Source organism: Aedes aegypti, chromosome 1 (genome assembly GCF_002204515.2).
Source record: "Aedes aegypti strain LVP_AGWG chromosome 1, AaegL5.0 Primary Assembly, whole genome shotgun sequence".
Taxonomy (NCBI): domain Eukaryota; kingdom Metazoa; phylum Arthropoda; class Insecta; order Diptera; family Culicidae; genus Aedes; species Aedes aegypti.
The window spans coordinates 198,760,899-198,776,357 of NC_035107.1; the positions used below are offsets into that span (position 1 = coordinate 198,760,899).

At 36.2% G+C, this 15,459-nt stretch overlaps 1 protein-coding gene across 1 annotated transcript in view; it reads right to left on the reverse strand.

Moving 5' to 3' along the window:
- The window catches only part of LOC5569266 (delta(9)-fatty-acid desaturase fat-7), a 74,191-nt gene extending 63,160 nt beyond the window's left edge, over positions 1 to 11,031 (reverse strand). Inside the window, exon 1 of the mRNA XM_001658361.2 lies at positions 10,665 to 11,031. The gene's annotated coding sequence lies outside the window, so the exon portion shown is untranslated. The remainder of the gene's footprint in view (positions 1 to 10,664) is intronic.
- Positions 11,032 to 15,459: the final 4,428 nt, after the last annotated feature.

Genomic DNA, 15,459 nt, shown 5'->3' on the forward strand with positions numbered 1-15,459 from the left:
AAACGGAACGAAACGTAATGTTAGTTAGCGAGTAGTTTTATTTAAGCATAGTTAAACGTAACGGAAAAGGTAACTTAATCTTTCTTCAAAACTTTTATTTTAGGAATCGAATTCACCATTCATTCGGGTTGGACAAAGGAAAACCGTACGGAATGGAAAAAGAGCAAACATGGCCATGTAAAATAAGCTCTTGACGTACCTGCGCAGGCTTTTACGTTGACTCGATGAAGGCTCGTTGACGGGGAACGGAACGTTGACTCCGCAGACTCGATGATGGCGACGGTCGACCTCGGCGATGGCGGTCCGTGCTGCAAATCGGCGGGCAGCGATGAATTGACCCGCGTGCAAAATGGCCGAAGTATCGTTGCGGAGGGAGTGGCGGCTGGAACGGAAGCTTCCGATTTCGAACTGTTCACGAGAGTAAGACGGCGATTTCGCCGAGTAATACCCGGGACGATCCGCTCCTGCCAATAGGAATACACGTACCCAGCGACCCGGCTTCGCGTACCTGTCCGCTAATCCGAGCGGGGAGTGATGCAGCCCTATCTTTGGGTTAGGATCGAGGTTCGTGGCGTGTAATTGGCGTCACGCTTCTACGAACCGAACTCTCGGAAATGGGTCCACTAGGAGTAACGGAATGGGACCTTTGCTTCGGTAATTGGCGTCCGAAGGAGAAAAATTCGCTACAGAAGAGCTTTAGCGACTTCACTCACGCCTCCGTTTGGCTACCTAATTAAAAGGCGGGCCTTTGCACTGCACACGGGTCTCGAAGATAAACGGACTCCAGAATTCTCGACGAACGGACTACCAAAATTCTCGATTCGGCGGGGACGGATGCCGAATGTCAACGTAGAAATCCAGCCGTACGGAAAAAGCGCAGAGCGCTGCATGTCCAACGCGAAATCACATTAGTTTTAAGTTTTCAATCTTATAATTAAACATAATTACCTTTTTCCGTATTGAAATAAAATAAATGAACACTTTTGTGCAGAATCGCGAATTATTCACGGACCTCGGTCCTCTAAAGAAAGAAATACACAAAACGTTTAATACAACTTGTTACTTTAACTCACTCACTAACTTTTACCTTTAATTTAAACTTCAATTTCACCAGAATAAACTTTAACTTTTCAAATTTACTTTAATTAAACGTAATTGGTTCACTAAACTCGCGCACTTCTGCTCTCCAGCCAACTTCGTAGCGAAATGAACGAGTTGAAGAAATTCTTGCGCCAAGAAACTGCCTATTCTGACCGTCCAACTATTCAAACAAAAAGCAACTATTATAGAAAATCGCGCCAACTGCTTTTGCATGGCGTGTGGTAGGTATGGCGACAAATCTGAATTACGCCTGTAGTCCGCCAAAATGTGTACATGGCGCTTTGCAAAGCTTTCATAATTCGTTATGGCAAACGCAATCCACATTTGCTTACGCTACATGGATCGCTGCATTTTACGAACGCAATCAACATATTTTTATTCAACGCTATAAAAACTGAAATTACTTGTTGTTTTTTTTTTGTTTATTATTAATGTTTTTAAACTACAAAAAACGTAGAACGTTACAAGTGAAAGTACGTTAAAAAGTTGATGTAAACTGTGTTCCTTCAAAATATCTCGAAATTTATATTACAAGAGGTGTTTGTTATTTAAAAATACTACACATTAAATTTTAAACTGGAAAGTTACTGAACAAATTGATGGGTAAGTAATGCAGAACTCAACAATTTTATTAAACCGTGCTGTTTTATATTTTGGATCTGTTCTTAATACCCAAAATTACGGGACAATTGAAGCATTTTCAATAAAATTTCGTAACAGCTCGTGTCGAGGTAGTGAAAACGGTACTGTACCGTTAAATACGGGACTTATGGTCAGCATACTTCTGCAGCAACTATGGGTCGATCGTAAAAAAATTGAAGGAAAAAGGAAAAGGAGTAAACATTCGGCCCTATTCTCGCAGTAGGGTAGGTTTACTTTTAGTGGACAATCACCTCAACTGTCCATGTTCGCATATACGACGTAAACGCCAGTAAAACTTTTTATTTTAATTTCTTTGCTTTTTTGTTTAGTAATATATGTGAACATGAGTATTATTATGCGAACAAATATTTTTTTTTAGTTTAGCGTTCGTTTGATTCATTTTGCGCCTAAAACCCAGGTTACTAGGCGTTTACGTAAGTTCAACAAACTATCTGTTAAGTCAGATAAATTGATGTATGAGTTTTTGGATGACGCGAATCAGAAAATTCCCTCGCTCTAGTTTTGCACATAAAAAACAGCTATTATTTTATTATAAAGAGAAATACCGCATACTCAATACGTCACTAGATTTTAGACTCCTAGGCCATTTTCCTACAAATTTCTCAGTTTAGAACGAAAGACCAACTCAACTCGCATGCAATTTGGAAAGATAGGACTATTCCGCACTTGCATCAACCGTTTGTACAAAGAAAATGTGTTTATTTTATCTGAAATTAATTTATTTTAATCGGTTCATCCATGCAACCGTTACAACATGTATAACACAGAAATTGAAGCGGTCAGAATTTTTTCAAATGTCAACAAAACCTTATATAATATTTCTGAATAAAAAGTGTAGAATTTCACAGTTTTTAAGTTTTCAAAGTTTTAACATAATGACTGTTTTTCATACAATTTGAGACTCGTTCGGATTTGATCTAGATAAGTCAAAACCAATCATGATCAGTTTTATCTTTTGACAGGAGCATCATAGCAAAAAACTTCCTTCTGCAAAGTTGTTTATGGAGGCATTTTTGACAATTCTTCTGAAGACATTTATCCTCTATCACTGACCTGATTGGCGCTGTATGACACTTTAGAAAAAACATCCAAAAAAAATCGATCTTGACATTTTTTTCCGTACAAAAAATTGTTAAAAATAATTCGTTATTAAATTTTCAAAACCTAACAAAAACAAATTGAATTTACACCATTTACTAGCATATTTTTAGATATAATGATACTAATAGTAAAAACAGTCAAAAACGGTGTTTTACAAAATACTGGATAACTCATCAAGAATATTATAATATAAAATATGAGAATATTTGAAAATACAAATCTTCGATTAGATTTCAATGCATTTGTATTGTTAAAATGTAAAAAACATACTGAATCTTGACATAATATTTTTAATAAGTCATCACTAAAGTAATTTTTTAAACGAACTTTAATATAATACGTTCCATATGTGTATTAAGGCCCTTCAATTTTTATCAAGAGAATAATGTTGTGTTTATTGAAAGTCATATGCAAATAAATTTAAAAAAAATTCCTGTATTTTGAGAACTTCATATATATTTTTAAACTGATTATTGTCTAAATCTGAAAGTAGATTCAATGAATAATTATGCATTTTGAATCACATATCTAAAGAATTTTTATGTCGATCCTAAAATTGTTCTAGCAAAAAAGCCCCACGTGGCCCACTTGTTATTCTTACTCACAATAAAATTTATTTTCTTAACACTTCAGTCGTCGCGGTGTTGTATATTGTACAACACTGCTGAAAAAAGTTCGCTTTTCGTTCACAACAGCAGCGCGGTGGTTCTGACGGTGGTAAACCGCGAGACGACTGGAAGGTTAACTAATCGTAAGCAAAAAAATTAGCTGCCGCCATCTGCTGCTTCATGAGCTATCTAGGATTTTGCAAACACACTTTTTGGACTATTTTCTCTAAATACAGTATTAAATCTAAAAAAATTGCTAGTAAATGACGAAAATTTACTTTGTAATTGTTAAGCTTCAAAAAAGCTTTTTGAACGAGAAGTTGCGATTTTTAGCTATTTTACTAAAATCTTCACATCAATTTGTCCATCTAATCCAATTGCAAATTATATGTAATGTTTAGCTATTCGGTAGTTGTTAAACTTCCACTCGGCTGATTACCCGTAAACCACGATTCATAATTAAAAAACAAGTTTTTATCGAGCAACGGACTCATGTTCCGTAACCGGTCGTTTGAGAACGTCGCGACCCATTGGAAGCCCACACAATAGAAACCTCAGCCAGTACAGTTGTGTGCTATTTCATTACCTAAAAAATAATGCGCTCTCGGGCTAGGCATTGGATATAAATAGAAAGCGTTGTGTTTGGATGGGCATCTAATTCTTCCGAAAGAGGTGCATTTTGCGAAAAAGGACCACGTGATGATTGATATTCATCTGTATAATTCCGTTTTATTTCTTTTAACTACTCCCAATAAAACAAATATGATCTATTTTGCGGTTGAAACTCATTTATCACTTGAAAATACGATCATACTAGACTATTTAAAGCGAAATAAAAATAAAATAAAATAATCATTTTGGACTTAAAAAAATCAATGTTAGAAAAACTTTTTTCTCTAAAATATGCCCAATTTGCAATGTATGGACGACTTTTAAAAAAAAATAATTACGAAACTTTTTGCTTAAGGATGATCAAAATCTGTAATGGCCGTTTTTATTAAATCGACTTTAAATTTTTGAATATTTTTTTTTCAGTGTAGAAAATGTGTTTTTATTTTTTCAATATTTTTCTCTAAAACGTCAGGAAATTTCACGACAGTCCCCCATACTACACTTTTTTGTAGGTCTTATCGTTTTAAAGTTATACGAGTTTATAAAAAAAAGTAAAAGAAAACTTTGACCCTTTCCAAATGTTAGTCTAGATCGATTTTGAAAAAAAAAGTATGTAAAGTATCTTAGTTTCACATAGTCTTCACACCCAGAAAGTTTCATTGAATTCTGAAGGGGTACTGCCAATCTCTTTGTCGAGTTGGCGTGAAATCCGTCTATATGGGATTCACAATTTTGGGTAAGATATATTTATTGCCATATTTAGTTTTCACGTTGTTCCACCAAAGTGTGAAATGATGAGGAGGACCATAAAATAAAGTAACTGTTATAACAACTTTTGATTATTACAAGGAAAACCATGAACTTCCGAGAGATATACTTTCTACTATTAAGTGGTTTGCGTTGTTACATATATTCAAAAAACCTATCTAGCCCACATAACTTACGACCTTCGGTAGGTCACTTTTAAAGTCCTTTTCAATGATACATAGTGTAATTAATATATAACTTATCTCTAGGATAAATTTGCGTAAACTACTACCAAAACATGGTGAAGCCCCTAGGAACCCGAGAGCCTTCGAGAAGTTTGTTGAAGCCACAGCTGTCTGAAAGTTTTACACGTGCAGATTTAAAGGATTATTTAAAATTCATAGATTGATTTCTTGTTTTTATTGTAATATCCACGGGAATTTCAAGCAAAAGAAGCTTCCCATTCACGGATATCAACATAAAGGTGGAAGAATTCCTTGATTGGTGGACGCCCTTAAAATAGCATGCTATCAATTTATCACCATATCATGAAATTTACGAGCGGGTTTGGCTTGCTTTTGATTCCTAGCTTGGAACCAAATACGGAAGATTCTTTTAAATGTACAAGAAACATAAAGCTAAGACCTGTTCACCTTGTAGTCTGCTAAACACTGTAACTTTAATCTGTTTCGTGACGTTTGGCTATCGATCTAATTGCCTGATGCTATAAAACATTAAGGAAGTTGTGTAATATTCATGTTTATTGATTCGTAGTTCTTGTTTTATATTTATATGGCATGGGATCTTTAAATATTTAATTCATTTACTTCAAATCAGATACTCTTTTATCATTTACAGTTTGCTGTGGAAAACGATGTCATTTCATGGTAAGTGCCATGTTACACTTGGTTTTGATTTTTAAGTTTAGTTCCACATATCGAACCGTATGAAAGCATCTTATCATTAAAATATAGAATCATAGTATTTTTCTAGTACTACCCCGAAAGTCTTCTCAAACCCAACTGATTTCATGTTCAATATCTTGATATCACACTATCGAGATGATTATTAATGAAGACTTCCATTGTTAGCAAGTTGAATCAAATAATGAACCCCGTTCACTTTTACATACTAATAACAGGCGCAAACCTCGACTCACTTTTCACCGCCTATCTCTTAACAATTAGTAACACACTACCGCTGTCATACACTGAACATATATGTAAATTAAAATGTGGAAACACCCACACCCGTTATGGCTAAAATGAACAATTTTCAATCCCTTTTCATGGCTCAATATATTTGACGGGAAAATTCAAATGGACTTTATTTTTGAATCCTTTCTTAAGAAGCTGCAGAAACAGCACTAGTTAACAAAATTTCATCTTTTTCACGCTATTCAAGTAAGTGACTTCCACTCCAAATAGTATAGAAATCGATTGAATTTGAGAAAATGACTATTTATGCTTGATTATATTTTCATTAACTTGACATAATTTTGAGAAAATTGAATTCAAATTAACATGATTCCATGAACAATCAAGTTTTGTTTGCTGTTTCGTAATATCTGGATGCATTCACCATTATAATAGTAATAGTAGTTCACGCAACAAGCCGCAGAATAAAATTTTTACAGCACGTGTCGTAGATTTATTCAACGAGGCATGCCATGTTGAATAATTACGACGAGTGTTGAATATATCGAGTTTTACAACGAGCTGCATACAACATTTTTTGCAATTTCGTAAAAGACCACTTGAAGGTATCAGAATTCATATCGGAAAGCATTCACCATTATTTAACAATTTATGAAAAATTGTTGTGTGATGATTCATTACGCAACTCAAAACTGTTGCGTAATAAGAAAGCGTTTATCTATTAAATTTGTTCAAAACGGTATGGTGTATATGAAATGTATGATGTAGCTTTTTCCATGCTATGATATTCGAGGGTTAAAATCTAAGGTTGTAAAACATATATTTCAATTTCGATAGAATAAAAATGTGTTAAAAAGCAATTTTCCTGGAAAATGACAATAAATTAGGGATGAAAAAGCAAAGGCTTGCTGAAGGTATCCTAATTCGATTCCCCACCTGGGCATATCGTGCCTGTCACACGATATACGATGCAAAAATGGCAACTTTGGCAAAGAAAGCTTTCAGCTAAAAATTATCGCGCTCGTAGAGCATTAACGGCGTAATCGTGCTCATAGAGCATTAACGGCGTAATGCCAAGAAGCAGAAGTTGTTGAACCATAGAGTGGCCCAAGAAGGGTGGACACGACTTCAGTGTACTGTTATCCCAAAAGTCATGCAGACAAGTTATTATCACATATATGAGTCTTGCAAGACTGCTCCCATCAGGAGTAGATTTTGAATATTGAGCTATTTATATCACTATTAATTTGTGAATGGCGTAACATCTCTAAGAAGATTCTCAAACCAGTTTTGCATAAAACACGAGTTAGCAACGGAGATACCCGGACGCTAACAAGAATGCGAACGGCCATACAGCAGCGAGTTGACAAGGAGACTGCTGACATCGATATCGAAACGGATGGAAACCATCGGTCATTGACGCGAGCTAGCAATTTCGGCATGTGACAACGACAAGTACAAGCATTTGAAGTGTAATTAAATTCGACTATTGAATAAAGGGATAGCTTGATTTCGGCTCGCGGATACCCGAGGAGGAAAAAATACCTCGCAATTATTTATGGATACCATATTTTGGTATCACACCATAATTAGGTATTGTTCAGTTGTCAATGAGGTATTATAATGGTATTAAAAAAAAAAATAAAACAATTAAAAATACTTCATTTTGGTATTCGATTGCTATTGAGGACTGCTGGTGGTATTAAACTGCTATTGAAAAATTTCTTTTTCATATGAAAATCCATCATGTATTATTCAGGTATTACAATACCTCATGTAATTATCAGCTTGGTATTTGTAGAATATGCAGAAGGTAATATTTTACCTCTTATGAAGGGCTCATACAAATTCAGACAAATATTGTACTATGTTGTGATTATAAAAAAGCCACCTATATAAGATTTTACTTGAATAAGGAACAACGTTTAGAACGGACGATTTGTTTTAAGGTTAACCAAATCATCCATCGAAGTATTTCAGGCATAATATGCATTTCTTATATCTCAGTGTTCGGTGTTAGACAGCACTATCATCCTAATATGGTATAACAAAGTTAAGCTTTTATTAACATTTTGTTTACAACATATTGCATTTCATTTTCCGTAGCAGTTAGGAATATTTACAGGTGAGTTGATTTCACCTGCTTATAAGACAAAAAAAACCTTTAAATTTACTTGAACTAAACATATAACGCATTAATCATGGCAATAGAAGATTGCAACGATTTTTGTCTAAAATTATTAGCTATTTTATTTGACATTTGTTCCAATGTTTCAACATTGGATATTCTATGTAACTCATTAGTACTATACCAACGAGGGAGTTTCAGAATCATTTTCAAAATTTTATGTTGTATCCTCTGCAGAGCTTTCTTCCTGGTATTACAACAGCTAAAAATTTGTTTGAAGAACAAAAGCTAGTTTTTAAGACAAAGTTCCGATTTTCTGTTAAAAAGAAAATAAAGCATTTATATTTATATTTGCCACATTTAGCTTGAATGCTCTCAATGTGATTTTTGAAAGTTAAATTTTTATCTAGCATGAGCCCCAGTACTAAACTTCATCTGACCAATTTATTGGAACCCCTCTCATCGAAATCTTCTATTTTTGCAAATATGAAGAAAAAATATCCAAACTCTTTTGCAATCTATTACAGATGACACGCAGGCTTCGTCCTTTGGTGGAAAGGCCTGTATCATCCACAAACAAAGATTTTTGTCATCCCTAAACTAACTCAGGTAAGTCAGATGTGAAAATATTGTATAATATTGGTCCCAAAATGCTGCCTTGAGGAACATCAGCTCTTACAGGAAGTCTTTCAGACCTGGAGTTCTGATAATTAACCTGAAGTGTACGATTTGACAGATAACTTTGAATTATTCTAACAATGTATGTTGGAAAATTAAAGCTTTTTAATTTTACGATCAAACCTTCATGACAAACACTGTCGAATGCTTTTTCTATGTCTAGAAGAGCAAAACCAGTAGAATAGCCTTCAGATTTGTTGGAATGGATCAAATTTGTTACACGTAAATGTTGCTGAGTGGTAGATTGTCCATGGCGGAATCCGTACCGTTCATTGGTAAAAATGGAATTTTCGTTGATGTGCACCATCATTCTGTTCAAAATGACCTTTGCAAAATGTTTACTGATGGAGAACAGCAAACTGGTTGGACGATAGCTAGAAGCAGGATTTTTGTTTGGTTTTAAAATTGGTACAACCATAACATTTTTCCATTCGGCAGGAAAATATGCAAACTGAAAACATTTGTTAAATATATCAACTAAGAATGATAAGATACTTTCTAGATCTATATGTTTTTGTTTTCAAACAGGTCTTGGTCTTCAAAATAATCATGAGTAAGATGCTTGCTAAAAATATCAAGTTATTTTTGAAGCAAAAACTCTCCAGATGTCATAAAAATAATTTTGATCGTTTTTTTTCTAGAGAAAAATGAAAACCATCAAAATAGGCAACACTGCTCTAATGGAATCGAATTTGTTTTCCATATATTATTTTCGTAATATGTTATTCTAAGACTACCTAATTAAATATTTGGAGAACACGTTTAAAAATTGCTGCAAGTTGGTTAATATCTATGCATGTTTCAAAGAGTATGATATTCAAGGATGTTATTTCAGCAAATTTGGCCATAAAAGAATAAGTCAATAGAGTGACCAAGTGTCAGAGATTGGTGTAATATTATTGGTGGTTTTGGAGCTCTACTATCAGTAGAATAGTGAAGGGCACCAACACACAATTTGTTCATAAATATGAGGATGTTATGAGGAAAATAATGTTAAACTTTAAAGAACAGCTTTTTTTAGGAAATTTTGTAAAAATTATTTAATTCTTCAATTAGAATTTGATCTTCTATTTTCATGACATCGTAGAATAGTAGTTGAATAATACACAGAAAACCATATAGCATAAAAGTGTCTACTTTATAAAATGAACAGTCCTTAAGGTGAAGATGAATCTAAGCCAAACGTCCAATTTTCAAGAGCACGAATCTGGAGAACCGAACATCCGTTTGAGCTGAAAACTTAATCGATTGGTCACTAGCTGGTAATAACCAATCGATTAAGTTTTCAGTTCAAATGGGTATTCGGTTCTCCAGATTCGTGCTCTTGAAAATATGAAGTTTGGCTTCGATTCATCTTCACATTGAATTGTGGTGGAAAATAAAATTAAAATCAATTAATATGTACAATTTTGTGAACAAAACACCCATTTCTCTCAAAAACAGAGCGTGTTATAAAAGTTCATAAAAGTTCTAAAAACAGATTCAAACAATGATTTGTTCAGTTGTCTTTCCTGCCAGCCTTTTGTACAAGCGAATAATTACGTTTCAAACTTACGGTTTCTCCAGAATAAATTTTATTTGTTTGTAATGTGCTTATGCGAAAAAGTCCTGGTTCAGTGGAGCTGCTCGGTGATCCGTTCAATCCTTTTAAAGAACGTCTCCTTAGACGTTTGCTTTGTTCTTCTGTCTAAAGTTGTTCAGTGTGTCAGCTACAATTTATGACGGAATCACCTTGCTGCTCCTCTTGTGCCGTATGTTTACAAACTTCTTCTTTAGCACTTATTCACTGAGATCAATATACACTTTATCTATTTTTTTTTTGCAAGTTTGTTTGCTTCCTTCACCAATTCCAGTAAACCAATTACTCACTTGAATTTGATTTTTTTGTCGATAGACTGCACGATCACCTCTAAAAATCTTTTTCTGTTGTTGATTTGTCTTCGATTCAATTCACACTAAATACCATCGTTTTCCCAATCACACAAACAAAAATCAAACTGTGACTAGAAATCCTGAGTTGCGATCTTTCTTCACCAGTCGACTCCGATCGGCTGGAATCACTTTCACAACTCGCTTCAAGATCAGCTCACAAAGCACCTTCAAATGGGTTAACACACTTTCAAAATCCCAAGAACGATATTCCGGAAAAGTAACGAGTCTCGAACCACACTGGTCACCGTCCAATAGGAAAGCTGGTGGAAATGCTTCCGCGCCACTACACTGCTGAACTGCTACTGAAGGATCTAAATTTACCGCTGGACCGAAGTCGATTCATCAAAAGACTGCGACTGCCGTAAGCGACGAACCCCCGATCTCGAATGACTGCCTGGCGGCAAACCGTGCACGTGCTTAGCTCGAAAAACAATGCACACAACAGAATGCTGCCAAAATTCAAACGGCGAGATGAAGTCTGCCACTATTATCGCACCGACGACGACGACGACGACGTCGACCACAACCGGCGAGCAAGCAGCGTCGTCGACGAGGCCGACAGACGTTTTTGTGTTCATCGCGAATGAATTTGCTTGCGACCGGCGTACGCGACAGGTGAACCCGGTGATCGATGAGTGGTGAGTTTCGGTCTCGAGAAACTGCCGTTCGAAGGTGAGATCATGCGCGCGCATTTCTGTTCGGATATCTGGGTACTTTGGATTGCGTGCAGAAGTGCGATGCGGGGACAATCAATTACCTACCTACCGATGACAAATAGCTCCAATTGTGATGCACTGATACATGCGATGTCATTGAGGTGTATTGTTTTGAATATTGGTAAGTGGATGGGTTTTCTATACCCTTGTAGCCGGGTTCCTGTTCTCCTTCGTTGAGTTTCGCATATCAGATGGTTTTTAAGTAGCTATTGTAGATCATTGAGATTTATTTTAGTCATGCCGTAATTAAGTAATTAAACGTTAGATGGGGCCTTTCTTAGCCGAGTGATTAGAGTCCACGGCTACAAAGCAAAGCTATGATGAAGGTGTCTAGGTTTGATTCTAGGTCGGTCCAGGATCTTTTCGTAATGAAAATTTCCTTGACATCCCTAGGCATAGAGTATCGTCGTAGCTGCCATTCGATATATGAATGTGAAAATGGCAAGTTTTGCAAAGAATGCTCTCAGTTAATAACTTTGGAAGTGCTCAAAAGAACACTAAGCTGAGAAGCAGGCTCTGCCCCAGTGAGGACGTAATGCCAAGAACAAGAAGACGATAGATCTGATCATCCAAGGATTAAAAAATCATTTGATTTTAAATAACTTAAAAAAATGTTTTAAGCCCGCTCGAATCCAATTGTAAGATTTTATTTTCAAAATTTCCTTTTCAAATAATTCTAATTCAGATAATCAATTTTTGATTTCTTTTTGCAGATCTAGGAATATAATTATCGTAGCAGGATAGTGAATATGGTGTAATTGCTTTAACCTGACGTTCTAGAAAACGGATCGATAGTTTACGACAATCGAGAATTTTATTTATACTTAGTCAAGACAATTGTGATAAATGTGCAAAACAGGATGATAAATGGAAATTCTAATTCATACAAACACCAAATTAAAGAAATATCGGCAGCGTAGTTTTTTTTGTGAAGAAACGAGTTTTATGATTTAACCCGATGTTTCGACGCAGCTATGGCGTCTTCTTCAGGGGAAAAATGATTTGATCGCTTTATGTTTATGGTTATGACTGACTTTAACTGTCAAATAGTATAATTTTTGGTACATTACTCAATTTAAATGAACTGTTTGATAGCTTTAAACTACGTTTCTACACAATTTGCGCACTTTCTCTGTAGAATAGTTGGATCTTCACTGTTGTTTGTTGCATTAATTATCTCTTGCATGAAATATTTCTCTGTGTGCATTATACCCCAATTTCGTCAAATTTTGTAATCAGTAAAATGTTTAAAGCCCTAGTAAATTTGGAGCAAGTGTCAAAAATGAAAAACCAGCTTCCACTGTAATAATTGACACATCTGAGTAACTAGTTTACCACGTCATCAGTCACATCAAGTTTACGGTCTTCAAATGAACCCATCTCCAAACAATGCACCCTACGTCCAACAACCACCAACTCCCATCCTTCGTCAATCACATGTTCTCCACAACAACCGGCCTCAACATTTAAGCCTGCCAGTTCGAAATCGGTTCCAATCATCCCTTGTCTAGCAACCGTTTTAACATGCTATTACCAAAACGTTGGTGGCATTAATACATCCGTACACTCTTATATGCTGGCATGCGCCGATGCCTCCTATGATCTCATCGCCTTTACTGAGACTTGGTTAGATGAGAGAACTTTGTCCACGCAAATTTTTGGAAACTGCTATGTTGTCTACAGAGTCGATCGAAATGAGCAAAATAGCCGTAAAACTCGCGGCGGTGGTGTTTTATTAGCTCTACGGTCATCGCTAAACTGTCGTCAGCTTTACCCCCCCAACAGCTCAGTTGAACAAGTCTGGGCCTCAATCAACCTATCGACTTACATGCTCTATGTTTGCGTCATATACATTCCACCTGATAAAGTGAACGATCCTGTCGTCATTGACGCTCATCTTGAATCTCTTACCTGGATTTCTTCTCAAATGGAACTCAGCGACAAAATTGTAGTCATTGGCGATTTCAATTTGGCCGGCATAACATGGAATACCGGCTCATCGCATCTTTTTCCTGATCCATCGAAATCTACAATTGCATTTTCATCGATCAACCTGCTTGACGGATACAGTACAGCAAATTTATGCCAAATCAACAATGTACCAAACACGAATGGGCGCCTTTTAGACCTCTGTTTCATTTCAGAGGACTTTTTAAACAACGATGAAATCCACTTGACAGCTGCTCCCATTTCTCTAGTTAAATCTTGTACCCACCACCCTGCTCTGCACATAAGCATTTCTCTGCCACAAACATATACATATATTGATACAACAGAAAGTATCTACTACGATTTTGGAAAAACAAATTTTGCTGCTATGACTGAATTCCTTGCTGGATTCAATTGGGATTCAGTTTTGGTTGGTCTCGATACTCACACTGCTGCTAAGGCATTTTGTGACATTATGTCTCATGCTATCGATCAGTTCACCCCTAAACGACAGCAGCAAACAAAAACCTATCCTCCATGGTCCAATCCATGTCTCAAGAGGTTAAAGTCAGCCAAACGGTCTTGTCTTAAAAAGTACTCTGAAAATCGAACAAATTTGCTTAGATCACGTTACATCACTTCCAATAGGAAATATAAAGTGTTGAATGAGGCACTTTTCTCCGCTTACCAGCATCGTGTACAACTAAATCTTAAAAACAACCCAAAGAAGTTCTGGAATTATATCGACGAGCAACGAAAGGAGAGCGGCCTACCATCATGCATGAAGCTTGGAGATACAGAAGTGTCTACTGTTCCGGATATCTGTCACGCATTTCAGAAGCATTTCCGCAGCGTTTTTTCGGATGAAATGTTGGATGATCTAGAAGTCTCAAAAGCTGCCAGCAATGCGCCTAACCTCCCAACTGTTGGCAATCATCCTACCGTTAGTAGCATAATGCTGGAGACGGCTATAAAATCACTCAAATCTTCCTCAAATCCTGGCCCAGACGGCATCCCATCTCTTATTCTGAAGAAGTGCTTTTCAGCTCTTCAGTTCCCTTTGCTTCACATCTTCAATCTGTCTTTACGTTGTGGATCATTTCCAGAAATCTGGAAGTCGTCGTATTTATTTCCTGTCTTCAAAAAGGGATGCAGACGTGTCATCTCAAACTATCGTGGGATTGCCGCCTTGTGTGCCACTTCCAAGCTATTTGAATTGGTTGTCATGGACTTCATTACTCACAACTGTTCAAGTTACATTTCGGAAACTCAACACGGATTCATGCCGCACCGATCAACCACAACGAACCTGGTATCGTATACATCCTTTATAACCCGCTGCATTGAAAAAGGACTTCAAGTTGATGCAATTTACATCGATCTCTCAGCGGCCTTCGACAAAATTAACCACAAAATTGCAGTAGCCAAACTAGAGAGATTGGGCTTCACTGGCTCCTTCCTTTCCTGGTTACAGTCATATTTGATCGGTCGTTCTATGTCTGTTAAAATCGGAGAATGCTTATCATCACCATTTCAAGTAACATCAGGGGTTCCTCAAGGAAGCCATTTAGGACCTGTAATTTTTCTTCTTTATCTTAACGATGTAAACCTGTCTCTTAAATGTTTCAAGTTATCTTATGCTGATGATTTTAAATTATACTACGTCATCAACGACCACAACGACGCTGATTTTTTGCAATGTCAGCTGGATGTTTTTGTTGATTGGTGTAAGACGAACAGGATGGTCATGAATGCGACTAAATGTTCAATCATTTCATTCACTCGTAAACATAGAACTATAATGTCAGATTACCATATTTCTGACCACACATTGGAACGCGTAAGTTCAATCAAAGACCTTGGTGTCATCGTGGACAGCAACCTGTCATTCCGTGATAATGTCTCATATGTTGTTGGTAAAGCTTCCAAGAGTCTAGGTTTCATTTTTCGTGCCGGTAAACATTTTTCTGATGTTTATTGCCTTAAAACTTTATATTGTTCTTTGGTACGATCTAATCTCGAATATGCAGCTATTGTTTGGTCCCCACAATATCAGAACAGTATTTTACGTATTGAACGAATCCAAA